Source organism: Diceros bicornis, chromosome 13 (genome assembly GCF_020826845.1).
Source record: "Diceros bicornis minor isolate mBicDic1 chromosome 13, mDicBic1.mat.cur, whole genome shotgun sequence".
NCBI classification, from domain to species: domain Eukaryota; kingdom Metazoa; phylum Chordata; class Mammalia; order Perissodactyla; family Rhinocerotidae; genus Diceros; species Diceros bicornis.
The window spans coordinates 45,482,849-45,503,196 of record NC_080752.1 but is presented as its reverse complement, the minus strand read 5'-3'; positions in this window follow the sequence as shown (position 1 = coordinate 45,503,196).

Genomic DNA, 20,348 nt, shown 5'->3' with positions numbered 1-20,348 from the left:
AGCCCTGGGCCTCTCTCTCCCTAGGCCCTCAGGGCCCTCTCCTCCCTCCCTCTGGGGTCTTTTGGCCTCTGTTAGTGGATTCATCTCTCTCTCTTTTTTTCTTATCTCCGTGCTTGTTCTCTCTCCCTCTCTCTGTCTCTCACTTTTATTTCCTCTCTCAGCCTGTCTCACTTCTTCTCGATATTTCTCTCTCTCGGCTCATTTTCTCTCTTAGGCTCTCTCTTCCCAGGCCTCCAGTCATCTGTCTTTCTCTGTGTTTCTTTTGTTCCAGTCTATTCTCTGTGTCTATGTCTCCTTGTTGTTGATTTGCTTCTGTCTCCCTCTGAGTATCTCTTGGAATCTCTGTTTCTCTGACCTGTGTGTGTGTGTGTGTATATTTCTCTTCTTGTCTCTCTCTCACATACACACACACACACACACACACACACACACACACGCGCGCGCGCGCACGCACACACACACACACACACACACATTTTCCTCCACTGGCTTCTGGCCCTTGTCTCAGCTCCTTCCCGCTGTCTCAGAGACACGGCTCAGCTCTGGGCAGCAGCTCCTCAGCGGGCCGGGCTCCAGGCATCTGTTCAGGGCTGGCCCCGGAGTGGGGGAAACCAGCCAGACCCCTGGGTGTGGCGAGGAGGAGAGGCAGAGCCAGGACCAGCAGGCAGGCCACCCTGGACCTGGAAGGGAAGGTCTGATTTTCAAAGCACAGGCTTATGGGCATTTAATCTTGAATGTTCTCTGGCTCCTTCCACAGCCTCGCATCTCCCTCCTCTTTGCCTTCCTTCTCCAGTTTTGTCCCCAGCATGACCCCAGCAAGTATCCCGGCCAGACCCTTAACACTGCAGGCATGGGCTGGGCCAGAGGAAGGGTCCAGAAGCAGAAGGCCTAGGGGCCAGGAGGGGCAGGGGCAGTCTGGAGCAGGCGCTCTGCCCCTTCAGAGCCAGGCCTGCCCACCCCTTGCACTTGTGGGCCTCCCTGTCTGCTCCCCTATCCTGGGACCTTCCCAGCCCTGAGTCTAAAACTCCTCACAATTAAAACGAGGTCAGTGTGGTCCTCACCTCCCAGGGTCAGAAGAATGGACGAGACGGCACCGCAGAGCACTGGGCGGCGGCCGGCCGGGACCCATGGCTGTTACGAAGGAAGGAGCAGGGCCCAGCCCCGTGCCTAGCGCATAGTGGGTACAGAACACGCGGTGGGGTGAACGAATGAACGTGGGAATGGACACGTCTCTGTCAATCACTCCAATGTTCTCTTGACCGTTTAAAACCCCATCGTGCCTCCATGATGATCTACAGTCCGGTGTAGTACAATATTGGCTGCCCCCGATCACCCCGGCAGGCCGTGCAGATGGAGGGCTGAGGACACGGAAGGAGGGGGAAGGAGGAATCCAATCAGCTTTGTCCAGAGCCCCGGGACGCTGCTGGATGCCAGGAGGGAGGCCCAGGCCCTGCTGGTGGCACAGAGGCCCCTGGGAGGGTCGAGCCTCTCCTGGGTCAGGCCTGTGGCTCTGAGAGCTCAGTGGCTTCTCTCGGGGCCTCCTGGCTGGTACACCACCCCCCTCCCGGGCCCCCAGCCCCAGGACGGAGGCTGCACCCTCGGCAGGGCACTCTCAGCCTCTCCTCCACCCAGCCCTGTCAGCCTTCTCTCCTCTGCCCCTGGCCGCACCTGCCCCTGACCTGGCCAGTCCCTGCCTGAGCCCTCCGCTCTGGCCTCGCCCATCTTTCATGGCCTACCTTGATCTCCCACCTCCTCCAGGAAGCCCTCCTCCCCGTTAATTTCACCCATCCCTGGGCCTTCACAGTCAGAGAGTGTCGGGGTGGAGGGTCCGAGAGGCCGGCCCCAGGGGCAGGTGGAGCCTCCCAGACAAGGTCTCCAGGTTCACGTGCAGGCTGATCCCACCTGGCTGTGTGCTCTCAGCAGGCTCCCCTCCTCACCGAGCTTGTTTCCTGTCAGCAGAGCCTGGACGATGGTGCGCCCTCCCTGGGCCGCCGGGAGGGGTAAATGAGATCTCACAATATAATCTACCAGCACACAGTAGGACTTCAGTCCGGGTTTGTCCACCCACCCCCAACCCAGTCCATATGAGGAACTTTCCATGAGGGGAAAGATCTTTGAGGCACAAGGACGGGGCTCACCCCACTGCTGCCCCTTAGCAACTGTGCACTTGTGTCACCTCCCTGAGCCCCAGTTTCTTCATCTGTAAGATGGGCAGAGGGTCCTATCCTGGATGGATAGGAACCAAGGCCCAGGTTCTTCTGTAGAGTTAGGCGTCATCATAAGTATCTATTTGCATTAGTTAAATATGTTGGATTAAAGGAGAGAGGAATTTATTTCAGGAGGCAGGTGTCTGGGGATACAGAGGGAAGTGATGATGCGGAAGGGGATGCTGGAGCCTGCTCTTTCCCTTCCCCGCCTCAGGGATGGGTTTCCGATTCTATGGAGGGAAGGGAGAAGGCCAGGGCATATTCATGAGACGCTGTGTGAGGCTCAGCGCCCAAGCAGGGCTGCTTAGGGGCCCCGATGGCATCCAGAGTCCAGAGACGGGGCATTCTCCCCAGAGCAGGACCCAGCACCGCCTGGGCTCCTGGGCTCACTGCCTATCCAAGCAGGGAGAGACCCCAGCCCTTAGCAGAGGCACAGGCTCCCGGAGACGCCAGCACAGATGGCAGAGGTGGGAGGCCCAGGGAGTGGGCAGAGAGGATGGCCGAGGGTGGACGGAGCCCTGAGCATGCGCCCCGCCCACCGTGGACACTCAGAGATAACTGGGGAGACCCAAGCAGGAAGTGAGGTTCTGTGGTCGTCGGGTGGGTAAAGAGTTGTCGTCTGACATTAATGTGGCCCCTTTATTTCTTGCTCTGAGACATTCTGATGACAAGGAGAATAACCTGTCCTGCCTAGAGCAGCAGATTCTGAGGGACAAAGGATTCCATTGTGAAATCTGCTTCGGTAATGTGGTTTTTTGTTTTTGTTTTGTTTTTCTCCATAACAACCTGTTAAAAAAGAAATAACAGGCCCCAGATGGAGTCATTTGCCCCCACGACAGCAAACCAAGACATAATTACAGTTTTGACCTTTCCCAGAAGTGTAATCTTAATCAACCAGTCTGGAATTTTCTGGTCACTACCAATGAGTTAATCTGTCAAGCGGGCCCTCTCTATCCCCCAGAGGAAGAAGAGGCAAAAAAAACCCTTGCCCTCCCCTTCCTCCCCAAGAGAAGAGGTCCTGGCCCCAGATAATCCTTTCTTGCCTTTGGCTCATAACTTCCTGGCCTCGCCCTCTTTGCTATAAAAACCTTCCATTTCGTATAATTCCTCGGAGTTTCTCTCTGCTTGCTGGATGAGACGCTGCCCATGAATTGTTGAATAAAGCCAGTTAGATCTTCAAATTTACTCAGCGGAATTTTGTTTTTAACAAACCTCAACGTCTCCGGGGCTTAGAACATTTGTCTTGTTCCCTCCTGTGTTTGTGGGTGGCCTGGGGCGGGGGCCTGCTGCAGGCTTTGGGTGATTCTCATCAAGCCTCTCCTGGCAGCAGCGGCTCCACGTCCTCAGGGCAGGCGGCTGAAATGCAGGAAGCGTGAGTGCACGAGTGAGCCGTCTCTTAAGGCCTTGGCTCAGGACTGGCACCCGTCACTTCCACCCATGTTGCATTGGCCAGTGCGAGTCACAGGGCCGCGCCCAGCATCAGAGGAGGGGGAAATGCGCTTGCCCACTCCAGCACTCCATGATCCCGTGGTGGAGGGAGGGGAGGAGGAACTGGGAGCAAATCCCATCTGCTGCCTTGACACCGCACACCCAGGCCCCTCGTGCAGAGTCGCGGAGCACCCAGACCCCGGGTGTCTCTGGCGGGGTCCCCAAGCCCTCCCAACCCCTCACCCTTAATATTAGGCTAACTGGCTTGAGCCTCCTCCCGGGTACTGTGGGATGTCCGGGGGCCTCTCTGAGCATCTGCGGTTCCCCAGGGCTGACGGACTCTGATCCTCTCCCCTCTGGTTTCCTGATTCTGCTCAGTGTTGCCCACCTCCTTCCTGTGCTGTTTTCTCTCCACCCCACCCCACACTGAGCTCATGGCCTAGGTTGGATTATCCCAAACCCTCCCTCCTGCCCGGCTAAACAAAGGGCCATCTATTCTGAGTTTCTATCCTTTAGTATTACCAACCCGTATTGGAAATTTATTATTATTGTTGTTGTTTTGCCTCCAACATGATAAAATTCTTTCCCCCACCTCTCTGTGTAAGCCAGAGAATTCTAGAGATTCCTGTCCTGCCAGCTGGATCAGGCCCCCAGGCCTGGGGAGCGGTCTCTTCCCCCACGCTGCGCTATCAGCACGTGAAAGGTGTCCCTGGCCCCGCGGCATCTTTCCTGGAGCATCTCCTCCCCATCATCTGACAGGGGCTGGTGAGGGAAGAGCCTGTAGGATTTAGGGTGCTTGAGAGGATTAAATGAAGGAAACGGTGCCAAGGCCCCAGGCACTGATCGGAACCCAGTGCTAGTTCCCTGTTTCTTTACAGAACTCGTCACCCTCGGGTGACCCTATAATCACTGTCGAAGCCAGGACATTTGGGAGCGCAAAGGGATACTGCTGTTAACGACATCCAGACCACAGGCATAAACGGGGACTGTCCCAGGCCAAGTGGGAGCTGTGGTTGTCCACTCACCTGGACCTCATCGCAGCCTCTGCTTCCTCCACTCCCTCCCTCCCACCTCCTCAAAGGTCGTCGGGGTGAGGCCCTGGGGTGAGGCCCTTGGGTGGGCAGGAGCTGTGGAAAACACTCAGGACTCAGACTCGACAGATCATCCAGACTTGCCTTTCTCCTCTCCAGGCAAGTCTGCACCTGGGGCTGGAACATGCGTCTGCTGGACTCCAGCCTCCACCCCTCTGCCGTGAGCTCAGCCTGAAAGCTGTCTTCTTTGGCCCTTTTTTGACAGTACAAGATAAGGCCCCTGGGAGAGCTCCATGCCCCCATGGGCCCCATGCAGAGCCTCCCCCTCCCCACCCGCACAGCACAGCAGCCGCTCCTCCAGGCCTCTGCAGAGAGGGGACCTGACTTCCCTGGATAAGCTGGGGTGAGGGTGGGCAGCGTGGGGACGTGGGCAGAGCTGGACAGACCTTGGTCAGATTCTGGCTCTGCCACTGTGACTTAGAGAGGTCACCCCACCTCCCCATCTGCAAAGTGAGTACCATGACACGTTTCTCCCAGGATTGCCGTGAGGACCTAGTGGGTCCCTGGAAATCACCGAGTCTCATTTATGCTCCTACGAGGTCAATGCCACCAGTCTCTACACACACACACACACACACACACACACACACACACACACCAGGCATGTACACATGCACTCCTAGAATGCATTCTTTCCTCCCCTCTGGATCTCAAATCCTCCCCGTCCTTCCCAGCTCAGACCTCTCTCCTCCAGGAAGTCTCCCCAAGACTTGCTACAGCATCGGCTTTTCTGGAGCATCCCATCCTCAGCCCACCGTGCAGTGGGGGACCCCATCTCATGCTGCCTTGGATGGGCCTCCATGCCCCATGCGTCACCTTGTCTCTCCATCAGCTGTTGACAGGTCTGCTGCCCCCTCTGACTGTGATCCCCTGCGTGGAGAGCCCTCGTCTGGCCCCTTCACAGTGCCTGGCCAGGGCTGGGCAGAGGCAGATTCACGGGGTGCTTTGAACGGGACAAGCCGGGGAACAATGGAATGAATGACTGCCTACTCCAGCTTCTCTCCTCCGTCCACGCCCATGGTCTGTCTCACACGTCTCAGTCTCATTGCCAAGTGTCGCCCTGGAATGTCTCACCCACCACAGAGGTTGTATGCTGCTCTGTCTGGCCAGCCTGCCCCCCAGTTCTGCAGACAGCCACCTGTCTGGGGCAATGCCCACCCCTCCCTCCACCCCCCAAACTCCAGCGATGTGATCCTAGCAGGAACTGCTAGGCATCCTCCCAGGTGAGCCAATCAGAGTCCTCTCCTGGGAATTTTCACATCAGGACCCAGGGCAGCCAGCTCCTGCCTCTCTGGGAGTGAAACCAGGAAGGGGGACCCTGAGGCATTGTTGGTGGCTGTGAGCTCAACCTTGGAAGAGGCTGTCTGTGCTGGAGGAGGGCACAGAGGGTGCAGTTTGCTCCCAAAGAAGGAAGCAGAGAGAAAGAAAGAAGGGAACTTGGAGGACCCTATTCCTTGTTCCGGTCATCTCTGAGACTCAGCAAGGCTCCAGGACAGGTGACATGACACAATACATTTCTCGATTTACTTAAGCCATATCTCTGTTGCTTGCAGTCAGAAAGTCCTAATTGACCCCCTGTGTCTACACAACTCGAGTCAACCATACGCTCTCTGAGGGCAGAGATGGGCGCTGCTTGGCGTGGGAAGGAGACCAGGCTGTCTGTGGTCAGAAGACCTGGATTCCAGTCCTGACTCTGTGCATCTCCAGCCGTGTGTCCTGGGGCATGTGGTCACCAAGCAGTCCAGGGCTGAAAGAAACCTCAGAGAACATCGGATTGAACCAACTCACTGGTGGCTACCCTAAGGTCAGACTGCAAATGGGCAACAAGTTCTTGGTAAAAAGAGGCCACGATTTCTAAGGGCATCCCAGATGAAATCTATATCATCTATATCTATAAAATTTATCCAGTCGTGCAACAAATGCATAATAAGCTCTTACAATGTGCCCGTGCTGCCCTAGGCCCCAGGGATCCACTGGATGAGGCTTGATCCCTGCCCTCGGGAGCTTTGGGGTAGAAGGAGAGACAACTGCTTCACCTGGACCTTTAACTCTCTATTGACAAGCAAAGACCAATCTAGAAGGGCCTTTTGGTGATGGATCCCAGGCTGTAACAGAAAGAGGATCCCACAGCACCTGGAGGCCCCACGGGTTCAAGCCACTTCCAGGCTGGAGCCCTAGGGAGATGGGAGACAAGGCCACTTCCTTCTCCAGCCGGGAATGCTGATCACGACTCACCTGCTGCTCCGGGGAATGATTACCTGTCAAGCTTCATTTGAGCCCTTGGCCTCCTGGACACTCTCCCACCCCCCACCGGACAGTCCTGGTTGCAGCTGAGGAGCTGCTCCCTGGAGGTGTGAGGGAGAGAAATGACTTCTCCCCCATCTCCTGGCTGGATCTAGCAGGTGGGCGCAGTGACATCTCAGTCCTGCTGAGCCTGATAATGGAACTGTCATGGTCAGACTGGCCCTGGGAGCTGAGTGGTGAGGATTCCAGGAAATCATGGAGGTTGTCTGCAACGTGGACCATCTCAAAGTAGACTGGCTCAATGAGCGGTTTCAGTTCTGCACATTGCATTGTGAGCTCTTCTTCCCCTGACCCTCAGCAGGGCCTGGCACTGTGCTTCTCTCAGACCCCAACTCCTAAACCCTTCTGCAAGATTATCCCCATTAGAGACAGCCTGATCTGGGCTTGAATCCCTGGGCAGAAACTAACAGATGTATGACTGCTGGCAGGTTACTTCACCAGAGTGTGGAAAATGGGAATCATAATTGTTTTAATTGGGTCCATTTCTTTTGGGATAGACATTCAAATTGGCTTAATCCAGAAAAAAGAATTTATAGGCTCAAGTAACTGACAAGTTCAAGGGAATTCAGGTATGGCTGGATCCAGGTGCTCAGATGAGGTTGCCAGGTATCCATTACATTCCATTTCTTGGCTCTACTTTCCTCTGAGTGGGCTTCACTCTCAGGCAGCCCCTCTCCTCCTGGAGGCCCCTAGCAGCTTCAGCAGAAAAGAGCACTTCGCTTGCCCAATATTCCAACAAAGTCCTAGGATAGAGTCTTATTGGTCAGGCCTGAGTCACATGTCCACCCCTGAACCAATTACTGTGGCCTGGATGCTGGAATGCTCTCACTGGCCAGGCCAGTCCATGTGCCCACTCCTGAAACCTAAGGGTGGGGCCAGCCATGCTGAAATCAAGTGGTCCTAGAAGAGGATGGCAGCCCCCACAATGGAGGTGCTGTTACCAAAGGAAGGGGGGCAGGCTCCAGAATTCACAGGCTTAATCAGCAGCAGAGCTCTCATGAAGAGTAAACAAGACAAGGAAGGCGTGAAAGGCAAATGTCTGGCACAGGCTCAATGCTCAGTAAAAGTTCAACAAACCCATATTGAGCACCTGCTGTATGTAAGGGCTGCACCAGGGCCTGGGGTGTGGGGTTGACTGAAGAATAAGAAAACAGGATTCCTGACCCCCTGGGAGGAGACAGTCCAGAGGGGATGCCGAGACACATGGAAGAATAACTCTGCTTCATGGGAGGACCATAGGAAGGTTCGTGACATTGGGGTCAGAGGAGGCTGAGATGCCCATGGGGAAGAAGGTCAGGGTGGGCTCCATGGAGGAGGCCGCAGATGAAACGGGCCTTGAAAGAAGGGTGTGTGGTCAGAGCCAATGAAGTTTTCTCGGTGGCGGGTGTCAGAAACCCACTCAAGCTAACTGATGCCCAGAGGGGAACTCAGGACCTGGGTGGCCTCTCCAGATCCAAGGGCAGGAGGGTGGTAGGACCCCAGAACAGAGAGGGCTGGGAGTGGGCAGCACTGGGGGTCCCTCCCAGGGTCCTGGGTCTCTGCTCCTATCACAAGTCAGGATCCTCTCTCCTCCCCCCCCGCAGGCCCACTTCCTCCATGTGTCCAGGCACGAGACAGAACTCGCCACAGATATGAGTTTAGGTGAATTTACACGTTAGAGGTCTGGCCACATAAAGCATTAACTCATGGGTCTGATTCTCACTCCTGACTGGCCCAGCTCAGGTCAGGGGACCACTCCCGGTCCATCACCCATGCTGGGGGGCAGGGTCATGCACAAAATGGCCGTGGGGTTCCACTGATAGAGAAGGGGCAGAGGGGAGGGGAGGTTACCTGGGAAGGCACCCCTAGAAGCCCCTCACAGGGAGAATGTTCCTGACTGTGACAAGGCAGGGCGGGCATCTGGAGGCAGGAGAGGGGAAAGCACAGTCAGGAATAGCTGATAAGATGCTTGGGTTTAACCGTGAGCCGCATGCAGTGGGGTCTTGAGAGGTGGCCCCACAGCTGCGTGACGGGCCTGTAAGTAATTTCCGTGGTCTTCCTCAGTGAAATGTCACATGAAGTAGGTGTGGTGATCATCCTCAAGGATGAGGAAACCGAGGCACAGGGCTGCAAAATTCACCTGTTCAAGGTCACCCGGTTGCTGAGCGGCAGAGCCAGGATTTGGGGGCAGAATTTCCTGGTGCCAAAATCACACTGCTCCAGGTCCTCTCACCTGGCTCAACCCTCCAGATCCCCTCACACCCAGAATGAAATCTAAGGCCTCTCCTGAGGCCTCCAAGGCCTGATCTGGTCCTTCATACGCTCTGACCTCCTCCTCCCCCTCCCCCCTCCCTCTGTTCTAGCCCCTCTGACCTCCTGGCCATCCCGTGACCACACCCACACATTCCCACCCCAGGGCCTTGGCACGTGCTCTTCCCTCTGCCCTGATGTGTGTCCACCGCAGATCCACGAGACTTACCCCACTTAGGTCTCTGCTCAGATATCCCCTCCCCAGAGAGCCCTCCCTGACTGCCTCATTGCCACAGCCTCCTCCCTTGTTCCCTCTGCACCTCTGCTTTATTCCTTCCATAGTGTGTGCCCACTCTGGCATCATTGGATCAGACATGCATTTTCTTATCTGGGGATTATCCATGCCCTTCATGAAACTCTGTTGTTTGGTGTGCATACATTTAGCGGGTCATATACCTTCCTGGTAGATTGATCCTTTTATTGTTATATAATATCATGTTTTGTCTCTAGTAATATTATTTACTCTGAAGTCTACTTTATCAGATATTAAATTTTTTTACATTAATGTTTGCATGGTGTGTCTTTTTCCATCCTTTTACTTTCAAACAACCTGTGTTGTTGAATTTGAAGTTGAATTTCTTGTAAGCAGCATATAATTGCGTTGTGTTTTTTTAATCCACAGCGGCAATCTTTGTCTTTTGGTTGCTGTATTTATACCATTTACATTTAATGTAATTTTTGCTGTGTTAGCACTTAAGTCTGCCATTTTATTATTTGTCTTCTACTATATATTTGGTTCTGATTCCTGTTTCTCTTGTGTTCCTGCAGGTTACTTGAACATTTTTTCAGGATTGTATCTTGATTTATTTATAGTATTTAAGTGTGTTCCTTCCTGTTGCATTTTGGTAGTGGTTGTGTTACCAGATACATACCCAGGTTTTTTACCTGCCACACAAGAGGGGCCAGGTAAAAACTGGCATGCCAGGCTTATGGCAAGGAAAGAGGTTTTATTTTGGGAGACATCAGCCAGGACATGAGAGCTCTCAAATTTGTCCCATCTCCCCAAAAGATGGGAGGCAAGGGGTTTTAAAGGTTGTGAGGGAGATCAAGTGCTGGAGTTTTAGGTAAGGGAGAGGGAGCATGTGGACGTGCTGGTTGGCACCTTCCCACCAGGCTGCATTTGGCCTTGAAGACTGAATTTCTTTCCCTTGACTGTCTGGACTTTTCTGGTTAGTTTTCATCTTCAGCCTGCATTTGGCCTTGTGAGGCTGAATCTTGACGTCTGGACTTTGACTCCCTGGGAAAGACAGCTCACTCATACACTAAGGAGAGTCAGAAAGACCTGGTCAGTTTTGAACAACAGTTGATTATGCTGAATATGCACAGCTTCAGTTAGCAAAGCTTCTCTCAAAGTTTTTGCTAACTTCTTTTAGCCCAGGGAAGATTTTTTTTTTGGTGAGAAGGACTAGCCCTGAGCTAACATGTCTGCCAATCCTCCCCCTTTTTTCTTGAGGAAGACTGGCTCTGGGCTAATGTCTGCACCCTTCTTCCTCTACTTTATATGGGTCCCCACCACAGCATGGCTTAACAAGTGGTGCGTTGGTGCACACCCGGGATCCGAACCTGCGAACCCCGGGCTGCTGCAGTGGAGCGCATGCACTTAACCGCTGTGCCACCGGGCCGGCCCCCCAGTGAAGATTCTTTAATCTCTTCGTGCTCGGTTTCAATTGCCTTGGTTAGTACAAATACATGTGTGACTTATAATAGTCCACTGGTATCGGTATTTCACCACTTCAAGTAAAGTATGGGGATTTTGCTTGTATTTATGTCCCTTTGCTTTCTCCACTTTCACATATCATCATCTAGAGTGTCAGAAAGTGTTGTAATTTTCACTTCAATTATCGAGTATGACATAAACTCATGAGGAAAAGGATAATCTATTGTGCATATTGTTCTTTCTTTCTTCCTGATGCTCCAAGACTTCTTTTTATCATTCCCTTTCTATTTGAAGAAATTCCTTTAGTCAATTTTTAATTATAAGCTTGCTAGTGACAGATTTTTGAATTTTCCTTTGCTTGAGAACATTTTTACTTCCTCTTCCTTCCATAAGGATAATTTCACCAGATGCAGAATTTGTGATTGATAGTTTTTCTTTTCAGCACTTGGAAAATATTGTGGTACTTCTTTCTGGCTTCCATAGTTTCCCGGTTTCCAGAGAAATCTGCTATTGTTTGACTAGATGTTCCCTTATAGGTAATCCGTGGTTTCTCTCTGGCTGCTTCCAAAGTTTTCTTTTTGTCTTTAGTTTTAAAAGTTGAATTATCTTGTGTCTTGGCCCAGATTTTTTTCTGTTTATCTTTTGTGATGTTCACTCAGTTTCTTGGATCTGTGGGTTTGTGTACAATGGAAAAAAGAAAGTGTCTTCAACAAATGGTGTTGGGAAAACTGGATAGTCCTGTGCAAAAAAATGAAAGTAGACCCTTACCTTACACCATACACAAAAATTAACTCCAAATGGATTAAAGACTTGAATGTAAGACCTGAAACTATGAAACTTCTAGAAGAAAACATAGGCAGTACGTTCTTCGACATGGGTCTTAGTAACATATTTTTAAGCACCATGTCTGACCGGGCAAGAGAAACAATAGAAAAAATAAACAAATGGGCTACATCAAACTAAAAAGCTTCTGCACAGCAAAGGAAACCATCAACAAAAGGAAAAGACAACCTAACAATTGGGAGAAGATATTTGCAAACCATACATCTGATAAGGGGTTAATCTCCAAAATATATAAAGAACTCATGCATCTCAACAACAAAAAAACTAACAACCCAATTAAAAAATGGGCAAAAGACCTGAACAGACATTTCTCCAAAGAAGATATACAGATGGCCAACAGACACATGAAAAGATGTTCAAAATCATTAACTATCAGGGAAATGCAAATCAAAACCACAATGAGATATCACCTCACGCCCGTCAGGATGGCTATAATTAACAAGACAGGAAACACCAAGTGTTGGAGAGGATGTGGAGAGAAAGGAACTCTCATACACTGCTGGTGGGAGTGCAAACTGGTGCAGCCACTATGGAAAACAGTATGGAGATTCCTCAAAAAATCAAGGATAGAACTACCATATGATCCAGCTATTCCACTGCTGGGTATTTATCCAAAGAACTTGAAAACACCAATGCGTAAAGATACATGTACCCCTGTGTTCATTGCAGCGTTATTCACAATAGCCAAGACTTGGAAGCAACCTAAGTGCCCATCAAGGGACGAATGGATAAAGAAGGTGTGGTATATATACACAATGGAATACTACTCAGCCATAAGAAACAATGAAATCCAACCATTTGTGACAACATGGATGGACATTGAGGGTATTATGCAAAGTGAAATAAGTCAGAGGGAGAAGGTCAAATACCGTATGATTTCCTTCATTAAGTAGTAGATAATAACAACAATAAACAAACACATAGAGACAGAGATTGGATTGGTGGTTACCAGAGGGGAAGGGGGGAGGGAGGAGGGTGAAAGGGATAATTCGGCACATGTGTGTGGTGATGGGTTGTAATTAGTATTTTGGTGGTGAACATGATGTAATCTATGCAGAAATAGAAGTATAATGATGTACACCTGAAATTTATACAATGTTACAAACCAATGTTACTGCAATACACAAAAAATTAAAAAACAACAAAAAAAGTTGAATTATCCTGTGTCTTGGCCCAGATTTTTTTCTGTTTATCTTCTGTGATGTTCACTCAGTTTTTTGGATCTGTGGGTTGGTGTCTTTCACCAAATTGGAAAGTTGTCAGCCGTTATGTCTTCAAATACTCTTTTTGCCTCTCTTTCTCCTTTCCTTCTCAGACTCTGATGATATGAGTGTTGGGTCTTTTCTTACGGTCCCACAGGGCCCTGAGGCTTTTCATCCTGTTTTCTCTCTGCTGTTCAGATTGGGTGAATTCTGTTGCTCTTTCTTCAACTTCACTGATTCTATTTGGCCACGTCCGCTCTACTACCCAGCAAGTTTTAAAATTTTTCTGTTATTGTATTTTTCAGTTCTACGATTTCCTTTTGGTTCTTTTTTATAACTTCTATTTCTTTGCTGAGATTTTCTATTTTGTCATTTGTTTCAAGAGAATTTAAATTGACGGTTGAAGGATTTTAGGGCTGCTTTAAAATCCTTGCCAAGTAATTCCAGGATTTGCTTCATCTCAGTGTTTGGCGTGAGTTGACTCTCTTTGCTCATTTAAATTGTGACCGTCTCGGTTGTTGGAACGACACGTGATTTTCAATTGCATCCTGGTCATTTTGCTATTATGTTAGGAGAGTCTGGGCCTTATTTCAGTTATTTATTTTCCCAGACTGTCACCTGTCAGGGTTAGCACATGAATCTTGGCCTACTGTTGTGAGCCATGGTCCCAGTGTAGTTTTATTGTTAGAGCCTTTGTGGTGTTGTTTTGGTCTGCTTGGTTTACCTGGTGCCTCCATGGTTCCCACTGGTCTCTGCTCGGGCTGACTGAGGGGGCACAAGGGGTTTCCCCAGGCTGGGCTGCTAGGTGTCTCTTGGTGGGGGAGGGATGTGGTGGGATCCCCCTATTGGTGCTACTTTCCACCTGGTGTCTCTGGGCTGGAGTGGAGAGTCTCGGGCCCTCAGGGACAGAGAGGCTTGACATGAGATTAAGACTGTTTTGGACACTGGAAATCTCTAAATGTTCTGATGTAAGAGAGGCTGCCGCACGGATGCTCCATAGTCGGTGCTGATCCACGTGTCTTCTCTCTCCTGACAATATTCACTCGCTTCTAAATGGCTTTGATGGACTCAGCTCTCTGACCCTTAAATCAGGTCCCCCGACTGGCCCACAGAGCGCTCCTTCTGAACTACATGTCTGGCCCCTGCATTTCTCCTGCTGAAGAACAGCGTAGCGGCTGACAGCTTGGGCTCCAGATCCTGAGTGCCCAGGTTCAAATCCCAGGTCCACCTCTTAATGGCTGTGTGGCCTTTGGCAATTTACCTAACCTCTCTCTGCCTCAGTTTCCACATCTGCTAATGGAGAGGACAGTGACCCCTCCCTCCCAGGCTTCTGGTTGAATGAGTTGACGTAGGACTGTACCTGGTGCATAATAGACATTCCATAAATATCGGGGGAAACGATGCTCTGCTGGCCTCAGGAACATGCCAGGCTCTGTGGCCTGGCTTTCGTGGTTCTTTGTCATCTGGCCCCTGCAGACTCTCCAACCTCATTCCTGTTACTTGGTGAATCACACTTGACCCTGCGGCTGCCCTCTAGTTCCTGAAACACCTGGTCTCACTGTCACCTCTGACTTGACCGATTTCTCTTGCCTCCTCTTGGAGATTCAGCTCAGGAGCCAGCCTCCCAGGCAGCCCTGCCGACTCTCCCCACTCTTCTTGTATGAATTATGTGCCCCCATTCTGTGCCCCCAGAACCTTTTTCCATCTCCCTGTCGTGGTGGTAAAATTAGCTTGTTCAGCGTTATTTGTTGAACACCTACTATGTACCAGGCACTGTGCTGGGCTGGTTACGTGGTGAAGAGGCGTGTCATTGCTCTTGCTTTGGGGGAGTGGATGTTCTAGTAACAGAGACCTGGTGTTGGCTGCTTTGTCAGTGGTGTCCTAGGCTCTCAGCCCTTGTGATGGTAACCCTGGGGCTTTAGGGGGCCCGATAGAAGCATCTGCTGCCCTGATTCTGAACCAACCACAGGATCCAGGCTGGTGGAGAAGGAGCCTCCTCTTTATCACTGATAGAGCTGTTATCAGAGGATGGGGCTCACAACTGCAGGCGTGTGGACCCCCACTGCAGACCCCAGGGTTAGATAGGGGTGACCCCACTCTCAGAGGCAGCACTGGACCCCCACAGTTTAGGGTGTTGGGGGCTGTTGCTATAAACTTCCGGCAATGGGAGAGCAGGACAGATGGTGAGCTCCCCGTGGACAGCCAGGGTCCCAGAGAGAGAGAGGGAGAAGGGCAGGGCCGGGTGAGCTGGTCCTGTCCCTCCTCAAATTCATCTGGCTCTGTGGGAGGGGGAGGCCAGGGTGTCTGGGGGACGACCCCCACGGGGGACACTAGGATGGAGAGGAAGCCCCCTGACCTGTAAATACTAGTGTGATCACTCCTGAGCATCGCTCTGTGCTAGGCACGGCTGTCACCATCTTACAGATGAGGAAACAGGGAGATGGAGGCTTAGAAAAATCAGCTCACTCTTCCAAACTCCTGGGAAGTGAGGGTTGGAAGTGGACCCCAGTATGACCCACGGCCCTTGCTCTTCACCGCCCCCGCAGTGGCCACACCAGGCTCTGGACCCTGCTGGCCTCGCCCCGGCCTCCCGGGACAGCTCACTCGGTGCCGACAGGCTCTGACATCAGAAAGTGCTTCTTCCCTTTGAATTCCAACCTGCCTCCTGGAAGAGGCTGCCAGCTGGTCCTTGTTTTGTCCTCTGGAGCCACACAGTGAGCTTAATCCCCTGAGTAACTGCAAAATAAATTTAATAAACTTCATTAAAGTGTGTAATCTCATAGACAGGGTGCAGGATTTCTGTGCTTCAGACTTTTTTCGTAATTACTAGCCCCATGGAAATTGCAGGAATTAGACTTGACTGGAGACGGGGGTGGATTGTGTCCCCAAGAAAGTACAAATGAACCGAAACTCCTGCACAGCAGGGCAGGCTGGGATTTGCATTAAATTAGGAGCTGGGTCCGGATCCGTTAACTCCATGGGGACCGACAGTGACCTTCTAGGGTTTGCTTAGGAAACAGGGAAGGTGGGGGAATGAGGGGGGTCGAGTGTGGTGATTGGGTGGCAGCCCAGTTTTAACGAATTGATTTGTTCAATGTCTGAAAGGAACATTGGAACTCTAGGCTAACCCCATTTTCCAGGTGGGACAACATTCCTCTACCACAACCACCCCCCATCTCCACCCCAGGGAGGAGGGGACTTGCCCCAGAATACGCACCCGAAGACCTCAGACTAGAACACAGGCCTTTGACACCCCACCTGGTGGCCCTCCCACCACACCAGCAAATCCTGGTCCCTTTCAGCTTTGGTGATAAAAGTGGCCCCCAGATGGTCATCAGGTGATGAAGAAACATCCCTGTTGGCAAAGAAGAGCTGCTCTTTACTCTAATCCTGTCAGTGAACATCTGCTGTGTGTCATGTTGGGTCAGGGGCTCTCATGTCATCCTGTCTACAGCCTACGAGATGCCAATCACCCCCATTTTCCAGATGGGAAAACTGAGGCTCAGAGTGACAAAAATGCTTGCCCAAGGCTGCCCTGCTGGCCTTCACAGAGCCGGAATCCAAACCCAGGACTCTGACTCCACACCCGACATCTGGTGTTGCTGGAGAGTTTCTGGTACTGGTCAGACAAACAGGCTCATCTCCGGAGCCAATGCTCATTTGTTGGTTGTATCTGCTTGATACGCTGCCTCAAAAAGGAGTTTGGGACTAAGTTCAAGATGGGAAGAAAGTGTGCTATGATGAATTAGTGATGCCTGCCAGGGGAGTGCAGAGGTGGAAGGTGGATGCCCTGCGTTTGCCATTTGTGCTGCAGCCTCACATGTGCCGAAACCCACTGGGTCACACGTCAAGATTTGTCCCTGAGTGGGACAGGGTACTGTGAGCACTGCCTGCTCTTGCCTCTCATGCCGTGCAGTCTGGTTCTCCTCTCAGGCTCTGGGTCCTCCAGTTCTCTGCTCTCCTCTGAGGAGACACCACCTTGCCACGTCCCTGGGCTGGCACTGGGCTTGAAAGACATCATGGATGAGAACACACTTGACATCTGGGTGAAAATGAGGGGCAGAGTCATTTAAACACAACTGTCGTCTCTCAAAACAAATGGAAGACAGCACTTGATGAAAATTCGGGAGGGAAGGGTTTGTTTTCTTGTTATTTGGACCAGAAATCGGCTACAATTCCCTTCATAAACTCTGATGCATTCCTGCCGGGTACGGTGAAATCCAGACCAGAACAAATGAGGAGTCATGCAACTTCCTCAGGCCCGTTTCCTTCAAGTTCAATACCCCAGACGAGAATGGTTTATCCAAAAACACTTGGCTTGAAGTTCTGAGACCCAGAAAGATCCCCAGAGGAGCGGCAGTTGCCCACAAGGAGACCCTCAGAGCCGTCCCACCTGGAGGGCAAGGGAGCTGGGGTATGCATCCTCCAACTCCTCACCCATCGTGGCTGAGGCTGCTCCCAGGGTCATTAACACCCTGGCACTCCCAGCCAGCCCTTGAATAGTCACAGCAGGGTCATCAGGATGCCCTGTGATGGTGAGTGCCGAGGGGATATGGGCGAGGTACCAGTGACATCTGCACAAAACGTGACTGACAGAGGGGGAGGGGGACTCTCCCTCCTTCCCAGTCCGGACCCACCTCTCCCACCACCTTCCTAGTCACCCCTCCCCCACAATGGAGGGACATTGCCAATCAGGTTCATCATCAGAGTCTGAGTCACCGAGTGGGCACGGTCACTGGTCAGGGTCACGAACCCCTGCCCCACAACCTTCACTTCCCCTTCCTGTCACGGCCCGTGACGCATCGAGAGTGGAGAAGGGGCACAGTCGGGGCGGGAGGAGGGGCCCTGAGGTCAAGACGCAGAGCAGAGGCCAACGTGCTGATGAGACTGGCCGCTTGGCTGGGGGTGGCAAAACACAGCGATACTGTCAACAAGGTGTCACCATGATGGCCCTGTCATGGGGAAGACTTGGTAGTCTTTGAGGCTTTGGACACTTCAAGTGGGCTGCTAAGAATTCCACAGTGGCACAAACCCCAACACGTGGAGAAGCAGCGCTTGGAGCCCATGACCTTGGCGAGGTGGGCGGCTGCCCTCTGGCTCTCACATTCCTGGCTGCACGGCCGCCCTGGCTGGAGGGGGCTGCGGCGTCCTCAAGGGCAAAGCCACCCTGCAAGTGCCCCTCCCGTGCTGGCGCCTCCCGACACCTCCTGGCCTCGTCTCCTTCTCCCCTCGCAGGTCAGGGCTGGGCCCGCGGAGGTCACTGGAAGCCTGGAGGAGTGCAGGAAGGGACATGGCTTTCATCTTGTCTCTTTCCTTACCTTGGCCCGCCTCTGTCATCCTCTCCTTGTCCCTTAGGCCAGGGCTTGGGCTCAGAATTTCAAAGTCCTTTTAGCTTTCCTAGGTCAGACTTCTACTGCTTTTGGCCAAAGGCCACTTCAGACTTTACAGAGCACAGAGTAGATATAGCGTGGTCTTTAGAAGGAGTTACCGGGTTCAAGTGGAGCACGTGGGTCTGACTCAGTGGCTCCGTCTGAAGTACCTTTCACTCCAGCTCGTCCAGCGGCCACGACCCCAGAGCACACACGTCATTGGCGGTTGGATGTGACTCCTCTTTCCCGGGTGAGCTCGCGGTGGAGTCCAGCACAGTCACTGCCGAGGGGGTGAGGGTGGCTCCAGGGCCCCCACAGAGCGGGAGGTGATGGAGGACAGCACCTCTGGTAGGCAGCTCAGAGCCCAGTGCCGCTTTGCACCCAGCGCAGCCGCGTGAGGCTGTGGGCCAAGATCCAGACCTCTCTGTGCTACAGTTTCCTCGTTGACAACGTGGGGTGAGTAACAATAGCCTGTGTGACTGTTGTGAGGGTTCAGTGATGCTGATGGAGTCTGTGAGCTTGGCACAAAGTCACCAGTCAACCTTGGACTCAGGGGTTCCAGAACTTTCCATCAGACCTCAGTCTCCTGGTAATAGAAATTGAGGAGGCAAATATTGGCAGCTAATTTTGTCTCTCACTGAACCACAAACCTGGGGCCCTGAGGTGAGGTCTGGCCACTGTAATGGGAGAAAGAGTCGTGGGCTCTGGCCTGACTGACGGGGCTCCCCCAGGTCTGCTGGGGACTGGGTCCTGTGGCTGATTGAGGCCTGGTGTGGGCAGAAAGGGGCTGTGGACGGGGCAGTGAGTCACTTCTGGGGTCAGCTGAGTGACAAACATCTGGGAAGGCTTATGGATTTCTTCCTGCCTGAGACTGGGGGCTCGCAGCCCAGCCCCTCGGTCCCTCCTGGGGAGCCTGGGTGAGAGTCAGCAAAGCCTCCCCACCCAGGACCCCCCAGAGGCTGTGCCCAACTGTGCCCTCAAGCCCTAAGGTTGGGATCCAGGGGGAGGGACAGGGGGATGGGGCCCGAGCCGAGGGCAGAGACCAGATAAGTCACTCTACCCAGAGCCTGACACGATAGAAGGGCAGTGGTGGTTTGGCCGTAGCGCTGCTGTGAGGACCACCTGAGGTAGCAAGAGGCAGAGGTCAGCGGGGCCTGGCACAGACAGGGAGGGTCTGGGGGAGGCGGGAAAGGAGTGAACTAACGCAGACAGTGGTTTCGAGGACATTGGAGCTCATCAGACTCACCCAGGGAGGTGGGTAAATGCAGATTCCCTGGCCCCCCACCCCCAGAGGTTCTGGCTCCCAGGTCTGGGGAGGGTCCTGGGAATCCACGTGTTAACAAGCCCCTCCCCCATTCAGGAGGCTGCCTGGGGGCCCTGAGGTGTCCTTTCAGGCCTTGGGCTGGAATGCAGGACACTGAGTGGACCAAGGGTCCAGTGGGTGATGGGTGAAGGTGGCAGGGGCAGGGGTGACCCTCTGAACCTCGGTTTCCTGATCTGAGGAATCAGAGGTAATGCTGCCCCTCCCTCAGGGGTGGCGTGAGGGCTACAAGAATGCAGACGGCCCGCCCTCACCCCCACCCAGAGTCTGCGCTGCACTGTCGGCTCTTCCCGCTCTCCCTAAACACCCTCCCCACCCCCTGCGCAGCCAGGCTCCTGCCCTGAGGTCAGCCCCAGGACAACAAACACGGCCATTGCCCAGCTCTGGCATCCCCCGAGATCCTCCAGGAGGGGAGCAAGTGGAGCCAAGCGTCAGCCAACGCCTCCAGGCGGTGCCTTGAAAATAAACCGTTTTCCTGGTGACCCAAATGAAAAAGCAACTGCTTGGAAAGTGCTGTTCAGACAGAATCACCAGAACCTTTTCTCATCAGAGCAGGCGTCACGCGGCGACATCTGGCGAAGGTGTCAGTTGTCATAACGAATAGACCTTCCCCAGGTTCCTGATGCCACTGTCTATC